Source organism: Neovison vison, chromosome 11 (assembly GCF_020171115.1).
Source record: "Neovison vison isolate M4711 chromosome 11, ASM_NN_V1, whole genome shotgun sequence".
NCBI lineage: Eukaryota > Metazoa > Chordata > Mammalia > Carnivora > Mustelidae > Neogale > Neogale vison.
The window spans coordinates 152,006,246-152,020,814 of record NC_058101.1 but is presented as its reverse complement, the minus strand read 5'-3'; the positions used below and the strand labels follow the sequence as shown (position 1 = coordinate 152,020,814).

At 35.3% G+C, this 14,569-nt stretch overlaps 1 protein-coding gene and 1 pseudogene across 1 annotated transcript in view; one reads left to right on the top strand and one right to left on the bottom strand.

The window, feature by feature from the left end:
* Positions 1-14,569, top strand: part of INTS9 (integrator complex subunit 9) — a 105,269-nt gene that overhangs the window by 17,551 nt on the left and 73,149 nt on the right. The window lies entirely within an intron of this gene.
* Positions 3,920-4,096, bottom strand: LOC122890660 (annotated as a pseudogene).

The window sequence follows — 14,569 nt, the reverse complement described above, 5'->3', positions numbered from 1 at the left end:
TGAGCGGAAGACAGAGGCTTAACCTACTGAGCCACCCAGGCGCCCCTATATTATATGTTAATTAAACAAAAAACTTTGTTGCAAATAGAAACTTCTATGGTAATTACTCTGTATTCCAAAAGAAAAAAAAAGTCTGATCAAAAAAAAAAAAAAAACTGGTCAAACTCTGGTTTTAAAAAGAACACAAGAGGAGTGCCTGGGTGGCTTAGTTGGTTAAGCATCTACCTTTGGCTCAGGTCATGATTCTGGGGTTCTGGGATCAAGCCCTACCTCGGGTTCCCTGCTTGGCGGGGACCCTGCTTCTCCCTCTACCTCTGCTGCTCCTCCTGCTTATGTTCTCTCTCTGTCTCTTTCTCCCACCCTCAGTCAAATAAGTAAATAAAATCTTTAAAAAAAAAAAACAAAACAAAAAAAAACAAGAGTATCTAAAGTCAAAAGTGAAAGTTGCAGTATGGTCAACCACCCTCTCCCCTTCAGTAACCACTTTTACCAGCGTGTTATGTGCTTTCAGTCTTTTTTTTTTTTTTTTTAATTACATATATATAGATCTACATAAATGAGGTCATATGCATAGTTCTGTGAACTTTTTTTCCATCAGCTCTAATTACTTTTTAACATATTTAAAGTTCTGGTTCCAGACAGCCGGTGATGTTTGTTCCCAAGCCAACCCCTACCTATTTTCTGTCGCCCATCTTTAATATTTACTGCCAACATTCCCACCCTTTCTGAACTTATGTTGGGCTATTTGCTTTTTTATGACCACTCTTTGCTTCTTTACTCATTTGCATGGAGAGCCAAGTCAGGGAAGAGGATAAGCATGAAGGAGCAGCCATAAGTGTCAGTTACCCAACTGAGTGTTATCTGGCCACTCTCCAGCCAGAAAGTGGCTTCACTGTGTTCACCATGCATGCTGCAGATACTCTGCTCAAATGGAAAATTATCCCTCCATCCAGCTGTGTAGTCAGCTTGACAGTGAGTATGATTGGCACATTTAACAGCTCTCCTGCAAGATAAAATCAAGATATAAAGTGAGAGAAAGTGAAAGATTACCACATAGAATTGAGATGTATTTATAGAAGTCTCTGAGTGTTGGAGGGCCTGGCCCAAAATTCTTAGCAGGGGTGATAGTTCCAAATTAGGCAAATGTGGCTCAGTGGAAGCCAGTTTAACTCAGGATGGTGTGGTTTAAGGCAGAGTTTCTCAATAGAGTACGCTATGCATGTCTGTGTACTCAGGGGTGTTGGTACAGAGAAAAGTTCATAAGCCCTGTAAGGGCTAAGTTTTTTATTTTTAAAAGAGATATTTGGACTAGATGATCTTAGATTTCCTTCCAGCTTATAAATCATATAATGTCTTACATTTTCAGAAAATCATTTGTAAAGAACACATACAACTGATGAATCTCTGAACTCTACCTCTGAAACTAATAATACACTCTATGTTAATTTTTTTCAAGATTATTTATTTATTTATTTATTTGACCTTTCACATCTCAGTGAAAGGTTATACAAAAGACCAAAGAGATTTGGTCAACCCCGTGAAATGATGGAATAATGAGAAGCAACATTTTTGTGTTAAGAGAGAGGTTAGAGGAGTGCCTAGGTGGCTCAGTCAGTTAAGCACTGCCTTCAGCTTGGGTCATGATCCCAGGGTCCTGGGATGGAACTCCGCATCAGGCTCCCTGCTTCTCCCTCTCCCTTTGTCTGCCGCTCTGCCTACTTGTACTCTCTGTCTCTATCAAATAAGTAAATAAAATCTTTAAAAAGAGAGAGAGAGAGAGGTTAGAAATAATCTAGTTAAGTTTCCTCATTTGCCAGGTGAAGAAATTTGAGACCCAAAGAATTTAGGGATTTGTTTGGACTAATAAATTGAGGCAGTTAGAACTAATACTTTATGCCTAGAACTAATGCTTTATATTGGATACTGTGGTACACAGCCCAGCAATAAAATCTAACTCTAATTTTTTTTAAGCTAAAAATAAATTTCTGCTCTGGAAAACAGTTCGGCAGTTTCTTATAAAATTAAACATATGTAGCCCAGTAATGTCACTCCTAACTATTTACTGAAGAGGATTGAAATCATACCTCCTACAAAAACCTATATTGAATGTCTATAACTGCTTTTTCATATTCAGCAAAAACTGGAACAACAACCCAAATGTCTGTCAGTTTGTGAATGGATAAGCAAATTCTGGTAGCTCTGTGCATTGGAATACTTAGCAATGAAAGGAATGAGCTACTGGTAGCAACAAAGAGGATGACTCTGAGAAGCATTATCCTCATAATATATGAGATTTCTAATTTCTCCGCATCCTTGCCAGCACTTGTCAGTCTTGAATTTTGACTCTTCTACTAAGAGTATAGTGGTATCCTATTGTGGTTTTAATTTGTATTTCTCTAAGGACTAATGTTTAGCATCTTTTCACTTGAGTATATTTGAAGTTGTAAGAATTCTACCTTCTAGTTCTTTATGAGATACGTGTTTTGCAAATATATTCTACCAGGCTGAGTTTTCTTCCATTTTCTGAAGGATATCTTTTGAAGAACGGTTTGTCTAATCTAAGAAATTTTTGCCTAACTTAAAGCACAGAGATTTTCCTCTGTTTTTCTAGATTTGCCCTGTCTGGAACAGTATCCACCAGCTGCATATAGCTTTTTGTTATGTATCTATGTATGTATGTATTTTGTGCATATGGATTTTGAACACAGTGTTACTAGTGTGACTAAGGAAGTGAATTTAATTTTTTTTCAAGATTTTATTTATTTATTTGAGAGAGAGAGAACGGGGAAGGGACAGAAGGAGAAGCAGAATCCCCACTGAACAGGGAGCCCAATGCAGGGCTCGATCCCAGGACTCTGGGATCGTGACCTGAGCCCAAGGCAGATGCTTAACCGACTGAACCACCCAGGTGCCCCAAGAACTGAATTTTAAATCCCATTTTATTTTATTTTGAAGATTCTGATTTTTGTTGAGAGAGCGTGCAGGCACAGGAGCCAGGGAAGGGGCAGAGAAAGGATGAGAGAGAATCTCAAGCATCCTCTCTACTGAGCACAGAGCCCATAGCAGGGCTCCATCTCAGGACCCTGAGACCGTGACCTGAGCTGGAATCAGAGTCGGACACGTAACTGACTGAGCCATCCAGTGCCCCAAATGGTATTTTATTTTAATTAAACTTTAAAAGTTGATACTTGATTCAGTTATTGAGAAAATTTTTAATGTGTTTGGAAGAACTTGGGTATGTGGATCTGCTTTTTTAACTAAGTGTTATGCAATCTAAATGCATATGATGTATTTCAGATGAAAATTTAACATCTGAATTGAAATATTCTGCAAGTATAGCATCCATACAAGGTTTTGAAGCCTTAGTACCATGATATAATGGAAAAATCTCATTAATATTTTTATATCAATTATATAGTAAAATGAAAATTCAGAGTACTTGGGTTAATGAAATATATTACTAAAATTAATTTCACCTGTTCCTTTTACTGTTTTAATGTAGTTCCTAGAAAATTAAAAATTATGTATGTGGCATGCATTGTATTTCTATTGCATGTACTTTCAGAGGTTTTATTGTTTTAACTCTTGCATTTAGTTCTATAACCCATTTCAAGTTCAAAGGCCACTTTAACCCATGTTATGATTTTTATGGAAGCTAAGAGTATGATGAACAGAAAACTGAGAAAAAGAATTAAATTTTTAAAAAATTTGTAAATTTTGTCATTAGGAAATGCCACATTTTAAAAATGTTAAAATTAAAATATACCAGGGTACAACTTCTCAGGGATATAGAAATGACAGTGTCATTAGCTTAATCAACTAGTTAAATGTTTTCCCTTCTTTGTCTATCCCAAGCTCTCTGCTTTAGAATTAATCTAGCAGGGTTTAGTGGTACAACAGGAAAACAGTATTGATAGAGAATTAGAAAAGATGACTACAAAAAACTACAGTTACTCTTACTTCTGAGAGCCTTAGTTGGTTTTTTTTTTTTTCCTATCCAACTATCCTATCTATATTAAATCTTGTGCTCTTATCATAGCAATAATCGCGCCTCGGATAAACCTCATTGGCTACGATACTGCCACTGCGCAAAGCTTTTTGTGATCATAAATCATAGGTTTCCTTCTAGTATATTGGTGGATGATTGAAGAGAAGGCATTAAGAACTTGTGCTGGTTTGAGTGTAAATTCAGTCTTTTATTAACTGTGTGATCTTGGGCCTTAACAATTGAGTTGGTATCAGTACTACTGACTTTATTTAGTTGTTGGGAAAGAACTAATTAAATACTGGATAGAAAATATTTGTCAGTAATTTGTATTGTTAGTGAAGGTAATTCATACAGTGAAATTTCCAGTTGCTGTTTCTTCCTAAGCTAGGGTCTAATTTTATTTTTAGAATTCCTTTTCAAGTGTCAGCATTAATGTGCATTTTTATGAATATGTATATTGTATAAATATAGCTATCGTGTTAATATAACATTCCTGGTAGTTAGATAATGATCAACATCATTTGAAAAATTTCTTGTAAAATTATAAAGCCTTGCTGAATCTTGTTGGAGAAGTGTTTTGCCAAGCTTCGTAAGACTAGGAAAGCATCAAGGAGTTCACTGACAGTACTAATGTAATCTCAGAATTTTAGACTAAAAATGTGGAAGTTATCCTTGTTTCTTTCTTATCCCTGCCGAAGGCCATATCTTGTTGAATCATCCTTCTCACGAGGTAGCATTCTCATTTATTCCATTTCCATTGCCATGTCAGCAGTATTTAAGTCTTGTTTACTTTTACATCAGGACACGTATATCAAAATGAAAATTGTGGACCATTATCACTATTCAGCACAGTTCCTTAAAAGTTAACAAATATATCTAGCAACGGTTTACTAATACTAAAATATTTATCCATTATGATCTCTTGAATTTTATTTTTGTACCATGAGACTTTTCTTTATAAGGAAAATAGCACTACAGATTTCGACAATAGTAGGAAAGGTATAGTTACATAATTCCAATGTCTGATAACAATACAAAAAAAACCCACCTTACTATTTGTTACTAATATTAAATAGATGTTATAGTTTGCCTTTTTTGTGATCATATCTCTTCTCCTCCCATCCCCTTTTTAAAGACATAAGTTATATCTAAATCAAAGATCACCAACCTTCACTTTTCCTCCCTCTTCCTAGGTTACTGCTTTCCTCAAGTTGATGTGTATCATACCTGAACATGCTTGTTAGTTTAGTATTTAGTATTATTAGGTATTGCCAAATTATTCTCCAGTCACACCAAGTTATAGTCCATTTTTACTGTACTCTCTTCAATACTTAGTATCATCAGTCTGTTTGCTCATTATTGTCTTATTTTGCATTTCCCTGATTCTAGTAATTTTGAGCTTTTTATATCTACATTTATTGCCCACTCTTGTTTCCTCATTTCTTTTGAGTTTTAAAATCTTTTTTGTTAAAAAAAAAAAAAATCTTTTTTGTTGTTGATTGGTATTAGTTTTTAATACCGAATATGATACTAGTGCTTTTTTAGTAACACGTGTTGGAAATAATTTCTCCCAATCTCTGACTTACGTTTGCACTCTTTAATGGTATCCTTTGACGATTTTTTATTTTAAACTACTATAGTCAGTTTTCTTAATCTTTCTGTTATGGTTTGTACATTTTTGTCTCTTAAGAAATTCTCCACTACCCCAGGCTAATAAAATATTTATCCTTTTTTTGTTTTTCAATAAAAGTTTTAAAGTTTTGCCTTCATATCTTCAGTATTTAAGTCATTTGAAATTAATTTTTGTGTATGATGCAGCCTTTTTTTTTTTTTATTCATTCATTTGAGAGAGAGAGACAGTGAGAGAGAGCATGAGCGAGGAGAAGGTCAGAGAGCGAAGCAGACTCCCCATGGAGCTGGGAGCCTGATGTGGGACTCGATCCCGGGACTCCAGGATCACGCCCTGAGCCGAAGGCAGTCGTCCAACCAACTGAGCCACCCAGGCGTCCCAACCTTTTTTTTTTTTTTTTTTAAATGGGTTGCCAACTTCCCCAGCACCATAAATTGGAAATACCACTTTTATCATATGTCAAGCCCCGAGGTATGTGTGTGTCTCTTTTCTGGACTATTTATTCCTATTTCACTGGTCCATTAGCTATCACAATATAATATCCACTGTTGATTACATTACAGTAAGTTATAATGTCAGAAAATTTAATTCTTCTCAGTCATTTCTCTTTAATATTTTCCTAGGTAATCGTAGCCCTTGACTCTTCCATATGATTCTTAAATTTTATAAAAAGTAGGTTAGTGAAAATTGCTATTTTTTGCAACATTTTATTTTCCTTTCCAGTTAATATTATCTTTAACTAGAATTTTTAATTTTTTTCATAAACATTTTACATTTCTTTTTTACTTTGATGGTGCTTTTAATTTTTTGCCATATAATGGTATTCTAATTTTTAACTCATTACTCTTAGTAATTGTTTGTTGCTGGCATATAAGAGCTCAGTTAATTTTGGTACATTGGTTTTTGTATCCAGCAACCTTGAGGAATGCCCTTATTAGCTGTAATAGTTTGTTTTTAGAATGTCTTCTAATTATATCAGTTGTGAACAATCACTTTTTATTTCTCCATTTCTAATTATCTTTTAGTTTTCTTGCCTTATTGCATTCTATAGCATTTCCAGGTATACTGTGAGGTTTAAACAGTCATAGTGAATATCCTTGTTTTGTTCTTGACTTTAAGGAAATTGTTTCACATACTTCATTGTTAACTGTGATGTAGGATTTGGTTAGGAACCTCTTATCAAATTAAAGAAGTACTTTCCATTTATAGTTTGGTAAGAATTTTTGCCTCGAATCAATATTGTGTTTTTCAAATACATTTTCTGAATCTTTTGAGATTTGCTTTTTCCTATATCCATTTATGTGTGAATTATACTAATAGGTTTTCTGATGTTGTACCAGGAAGCAAAACCATTACACAAAAATCAATTGGCTAAAAGTTTTTTTTTTTTTTTAAATGTTGTATTTGAATCAGAAACAATCTAAGTCACTTCTTTATTCCACTAGCAGGGAACTTGTTTTCTCTTTGCTCATAGATCTTCATGAGTTAGTTAGACAAAGGAGAAGAAGGAAAAAATTGGTGCTGCCATTTGTAACTTATTTCTTTAATACTGTTGGCTATAAAAAGCAGTTCCTTTATGGTGCTGTGCAGTTCTCCCAAACATATTTAAGAGCTTTTGGCATTAACTCAACCTAGAGGTTATAGGCTACATTAAAGATAATTAAAGGTAGTTCAGCAACAAAACTACTTTACAGTGAGTAAATCCTATAACTTTTTTTAATGCAAGAGAAAATGCAACAAAAAAATTATTGCTATGATGGACTATAGACCAATTTAATAATTTAATTTACTTGGGACTTTTGCTTTATCTTACATTAGCTAGCTAACTAATTTTCTTTGTTTACTACCAGATTATAAATTCAAACTACATTCTTACCAATTCTAAGTAGGGCCTTTTAGAGCACATAAAAAAAAAAAATTTTTTTTATCCTCTCTGACGATCCCTTTTTCTCTGTGTAGCATGGAATGCTATAGTGGTTAAGAGTATTCTTTCTGGATCTCACTGTCCTGGATTCAACCCTAGGACAGCTCTTACAGCTTTAGAACCATGTGCAAATTTCATAATCTCTCTGTCTCATTTTCTTCATTTGTAAGATAGGAATACATCTCCTACCTCATAACATTCTTAGGAAGATTAAAGGAATTAAATGTAAAGTTTTTGCAGAGTGCCTGACACTGCATAAACACCATATCTTAATAACTGTGTATGTTATAATTATTTTTAAACAGAACCAGGCAATAGGAGAATATATATGATATTTCAGTCCATGGTTCTTTCTGCAAAAGACCATGGCTTTATTCCTCAGAGCCAATTCACTATAATTCAGTTTGCCATGACCATTTTGCCAAGTTTAACAGATGTACTAATTTGCTAAATCTTTTGTTTTGTTTTATGGAGTTTTCATTGTTTTATGAACAATTTATGAACAATTCATACTGCTTTTGAAGATTTCTGTGAGGTTAAGTTGGTTGGTCATTATTTTGTCTTCATAGCAGCTTTTTTTTTTTTTTTTTAAGATTTTATTTATTTATTTGACAGACAGAGATCACAGGTAGGCAGAGAGGTGGGCGGGGGGAGGCAGGCTCCCAGCTGAGCAGAGAGCCCAATGCGGGTCTCAATCCCAGGACTCTGAGATAATGACCTGAGCCAAAGGCAGAGGCTTTAACCCACGGAGCCACCCAGGCGCCCCCTTCATAGCAGCTTTTAAAAATATTAGAATTGCTGACCCCTGAGGTCATGATATGAGTCTTTTCAGTAATAGATTTAATATTCAGAAACATTTTAAAATCAGTAATCCAAAACCCTCAAGGGCTATGTACCTCAGTGAAAGGAGTGCTAGAAAAGTACCATTTACTTGTTCAAGAGGTCAGTAAGGAAGATTGGCTCTGCAAGGAGCTTGAGCCAATGCTTTGAGAGTGTTAAAACTCTGATTTATATTAAGCTCCTTTATATAGTTATAGTCAAGCTGAGAAATCAACATAAAAATTGATCTAAAGATGATAGTTCTTGGGACCTGGCCCAACCCTTTCTGCATAGAATTTACATAGATATAGACATAGATATAGATCCACTGAAGGTGGTCTTCCAAAATTTTAAAACAACAGCAAATGAAATCCACTGTGCGATTCAGCAGGTATAACAAGAACTCCTAAGAACTTCAGAAAATTGTATAACCTGCTGGAGAGTCTAAAATTAATGTTAAAGTGATTAAAGACATATATGGAGATATCAAACCTATGAAAAGAAGAAAATGCTATCTTTTAAAGAGCTATTTATTAAACTTATTTTTAAGTAATTTCTCTGCTCAATGTGAGACTCAACTCACAACCCCGAGACAAGAGTTGCATGCACTACCAGCAGATGCCCACAAGATGCTTTTTTTTTTTTTTTTTTTCCCAAAGAGAAACTCTAAGAATGCCAAGGTGGCTCAGTCACTTAAGCATCTAACTCTTGGTTTCAGCTCAGGTCATGATCTCAGGGTTGTGAGATTAAGCCCCATGTCAGGCTTCACGCTCATCACAGAGTCTACTTAAGATTCTCTCCCTCTCCCTTTGTCCTTCCCTATCCCCACTCACTCTCTCTCTCTTTCAAAAAAAAAAAAAAGTTAAAAAGAGAACTTCTAGAAATGAAAAACAGACACTGAAAAGAAAATTTCAGTAGAGGGTTTAAATAGCAGATTTGACACTACTGAACACTACTGAAGAAAGAACTAGCTAGCAAACCGTAAGGTAGAGCTGAGGAAAGTATCCAGAATTCACAGAGCTCAAAAAGCAAAATACGAAAGGATAATTTAGTCACAGAGATGGAGAGTAAAATGAAACATTACAACATACACTTAATAGGCATTTCATTAGTAGAAACTAGAAAGAATGGGAGAGACAATATTCAAAATTATAATAGCTGGCAGTTTTTTTACAGTTCTGAAAGACAAGTCCTTGTATGTTAGAAGCATAAATCAAAAAGAAAGTTATACCTATGTAAATTTTAATGAAAGATCAGAACATTAATGGCAAAGAAAAGAATTTAATTGCAACCTGTAATGGAACAACAGTTAGACTGGCAGCAGATTTCCCATTAGCAAATAGATGCCAGAAGACAAGTTGGATATTTATGTCCTTAGTGTTCTGAAGTAATTTGCTATCCTGTAATTCTGCTTCCATCACTGTTGAGAAGTAAAGTTAAAATTAAGAAATTTCCAGACCAGTAATGACTAAGAGTTTACCTTCTGAACACCATCACCTAAGGGATGTAATTCAGGAAGAAGGGAGTTGAATCCAAAAGGAAGAAATGGGTATAAAAAAAGGATTGGTGAGCAAAGATCAGTTAAAATGTTGGCAAATAATCATTAACTGTGAAAAATAGTATAAAATCATTGACTCAACAGTACTAATGTTAAGACGTATCTTTCCTTCATTTACATAGCATCAGGTAAGAACAAAGCAGTGAGAATTAAACCATGACACAATGCTTTAATCAGGGCACTGATTAATCTGTTAAACTAAATTCCCTTTCCTTTGAAATTTCTTTTATCTAGTCAAAGGAATATGGCAGTTGCCTTCACGTGAATTTCTTTGACTGTGATAGGGAATACTTTTGTACATATCTTAGTTAACAAAGCTTCATTAACTTGTGGATAGCTTCCATAATAGAAAAAAGTCAATAAATAACTAAAATTCAGTAAACCAAACAATAACAGTATAACCATATGACTGAGAAATACAGATGTAACTAGAAGAGTCAAAAGTAGTTAGCTTTCAGAATGGGACTATGAGATTTTTTAGTTTATAAGACTGTTTGATTCACTGTTAACTGTGTATGTGTGAAATTTCACTTAAAATACCGCGTCAGACAATGATTCACCAAAGGAAAAATACTGGTAATAATACTGACTCTTATTTACCTAGTAGTGAAGCTTCAAAATATATAAAACAACATTTGACAAAATTATAAATTGACAAGTTTTTTTCTCCTAAGACTCAAGCAAGTAAGAGTATGGGAGATTTAAGTAAGGTAATAAAGTTAATCTATTCTGTATACACAATTAGATTATGTCTTTTCAATTTTCATTGATAATTGGATCATTTGTAAAAAATCAACTATTTAGAGTGCACAGAGTCATAAAGCAAATTTAAATAACGATCCAAGAAGTAATATACAAATTCCATTATCTGATCATAATAAAATTAGAAGTCAGTAACCAAAAGATAATCATTACTGCCTGTATATTTTGAGATTAAACCAAACACACTTGTAAGCAGTTTGTGACTCAAAAAATAAATCACAACAGAAATTACATAGTATTTAGAAATGCATACATTGAAAACACAATATAAACTTGTAAAACACATCCAGAGCATCACTTACAGGGCTGTTTGTAGCCTGAATACGTATTTTAATCTGCTACACATCCAACTGCAGAAATTTTTTTTTTAAGATTTTATTTATTTATTTGACAGACAAAGATCACAAGGAGGTAGAGAGGCAGAGAGAGAGAGAGAGGAAGGGAAGTAGGCTTCCTGTCGAGCAGAGAGCCCAATGCAGGGCTGGGTCCCAGGACCCTGGGATCATGACCCGAGCCGAAGGCAGAGGCTTTAACCCACTGAGCCACCCAGGTGCCCCCAACTGCAGAAATTTTTAAATGTAGCAGTTTAACAGAACAGAACAAGGGGCGCCTGGGTGGCTCAGTGGGTTAAAGCCTCTGCCTTTGGCTCAGGTCATGATCCCAGGGTCCTGGGATCAAGCCCCATATGGGGCTTTCTGCTCAGTGGGGAACCTGCTTCCTCCTCTCTCTTTCTGCCTGCCTCTCAGCCTACTTGTGATCTCTGTCTGTCATATAAATAAATAAAATCTTTAAAAAAATAAAAATAAAAAAACCCAGAAAAATAAAATAGAGCAAAAATTAAATAGAAATTAGAAAGCAAAAATATACTTGGGGCGCCTGGGTGGCTGCATTGCTCCTGGCTCAGAGAAATGTTGTTACATATTAAAAATGGCAAAGATGGGTCAGCCAGGTGGCTCAGTGGGTTAAGCCTCTGCCTTCTGCTCAGGTCAAGATCTCAGGGTCCTGGGATTGAGCCCCTCATCTGGCTCTCCACGCCTCCCCACCTCCCCCATCTGCCTACTTGTGATCTCTCTCTTTCTCTCTCTCTGTCAAATAAATAAATAAAATCTTAAAAAAAAGAAAGAAAATGGGAGAGGCACCTGGGTGGCTCAGTCAGTTAAGCATCTATCTTCACCTCAGGTCATGATCCCAGGGTCCTGGGATTGAGCCCCACATGGGGCTCCCTGCTCAGCAGGGAGTCAACTTCTTCTCCCTTTCCTGCTGCCCCTCCCCCAGCTCGCGCACTCACCATGCAGTCTCTCTCTCTCAAATGAATAAATAAAAAATATTTTTAAAAATATTTTTTAATGGCAATATTCCCTAAATTAACATATAGATTGAATGTAGCCTCCATTGACATCCTTGGGAAAATGTGTCTTTAGAACTGAAGTCTAGTCATTCTAACTTACTTGAAAATATTGCAAAGTATAAACATTATAGCATTAGAAGTAAAAATAAAAAAACAAGCCCCATGGACAAAACAGAGGCTTCAAAAATATAAACTGCTATAGGACTTGGAGGTATAAGTTACAAACTAAGGATAACTTAAAGGTGAAAGGAGTCACCTTTCATGAATTTTGCTAGGGCATTGAGGAATATGGGCTTAGGCTTTTTGTCCCAGTTATGGATAAGAGATTAATTTAAGACTATTTATGAAAACAGTATTTTCAGAGATCAGTTGTTTGTCACCGTAATAGCTATTCTGAAATGTGTTAATATCAAAAGAAAAGCAGCAAAGAAAGAATATAGATAGTTGTTAAACTCATCCATGTTGAGTCATGAGCATTTGTTATACTAATTTTGCTTACTTGTATGTTTGAAACTTCCCACAATTTTTTTAATGAAAGTGAAGAATGGGAAAAATATGTAGTATGTTTAACTGAAAAAAAATTTTATCAAAAAATAAATGCTTATATATATATATACACACACACATACATATATATAAGTTCCATAAGCATATATATGTGTATATATATATATGTTCCATAACCACATTCCATTTATTCCATATTAAAAGGAGATCAACAGGGAGACAAGTAAATGTTGATAGTAAATCTTTACACAGAAAAATTTGCAGCTTTGTTACTAGTTAGGAATAAAACTAACAGGAAAGCATTGCTCTGTGTTTATTAAGCTAGAAAAAGATTTTAAAACCTTATATTAGCTAGATTACTCATTTCTGTGCTCGGTAGTGACTGTATCTTCCCTAGAGGGAAAACTAGCAATAGACAGTATTTATAAAATTACTCACTCACTTTACCTAGTCTGTGGGATACACAAGTGTCTGAGACATTAGTGAATGCTAATATAGAATAGAATTTCTTCTCTAAAATGCTGTAAATTTAGGTGACCCTCCCAAATATAGGTGGCCTTTTCGGCCCTTTAATTGTTCTGTGACAACTAGCAGTGAACACATACTACAGGTCAGGCAGTTTCCATGCTTTCAGTCCTCCCAGCTTGAGGAGGGTAGCTTCTATTACGGTATCTTAGAGATGGGGGAACTCAGTATTTGCAGAGTGAAGTGATTTTCCCCACATCACGATTAATAATGAGCTCACTCAGGATTTGAGTCCAAGCAGTCTTACTTCAAACCCCCAGCTTTTTTGAATCATTTCTCCAAACTCCTCTCAAAATGAAAGCCATGTATCAAGTAGTTGACTTTTCCTGTGTAGGGCCATTTAATTGCTTCAGGATAGCTACTACTAATATTTCAGCTTCATTTCAGTATAGATTCTAGATGGTTTTGACCATAATTCTGATGGGAATAAGCAGTGAAACAGATCTTCTGATATATAACTGATGACATTGTAAATAGGTACAGCCTTTTTTGGAAAGCATTTTGGCAGCATATTTCAGGAGCCATAAAATGCTCATATTTTTTGACCTAGTTAATGCCACTTCTGGGAATCCTCTAAAGAAATAGTCTAATATGGAAAAAGCCATAAGCACTAAAGTGATCACCACAGCCATGTTTGTAATAGAGCAACTGGAAGCAACTCTAAATGTTCATCAGTAAAGGAATGATTAAACGCACCATGGTATATTTACTTAGGCAGCCAATAAAAATGAAGTGTGATGCAACATAGAGAAAGAAAATAGAGTCATCTTGAGCTTTCAAAGCAGCATACAGCTGTATGTTCACTAAAATTACAGCTTTTACAAATAAGAAAAAAGACAGAGGGGAGCCTGGCTTGGTCAGATAATCTTATGCTGTTGGTTCAGGTCATGATCTTGGGGTCCAGGAATCAAGCCCTGTATCCAGCTCCCTGTTCAGTGGGGAGACTGCTTTTCCTTCTGCCCCTTACCCCGCTCACGTTCTCTCTCACACACACTGTCGCTCAAATAAATAAATAAAATCTTTAAAAAAGAAGATGGCATAGAACAGTGGTTATGGGTGATTATTTTTCTTTCTGTTATTTTTCAGGCTTTTTGTAATACAGATTTATTCCTAGTTTTAAGATTTAAGTCACATGATTACTTAATGTTTTTGTGTATTCATCTCCTAACCTTCACTAGATTATGAGCTGCGTGTTTAAAAAGAGCATCACTGGACACAGGCAAAGTTTAAGCACCTTGTAGGTGCCTCATTTGCTGGTTGCATGAACCTCCGCCAGTCAGTCAGTCTCAGCTGACTCATTTGACCCATGAAGTGAGCGGTGCAATTTGCAAGACATGAGTGGAATCTTTGGAGTGAGGAGACCTTGCTGTATGTCTTTGGCTCTTAGACAAGTGGCTCAAACTTTGTAAAGCTCAATTTCCTCATCCATAAAAATGGAGCTAGTGAGATCAAGGTCTGGCACTCCCTTAGTAGAAGCTCTGAAAATGTTCCTTCCATTTAGTCACAGC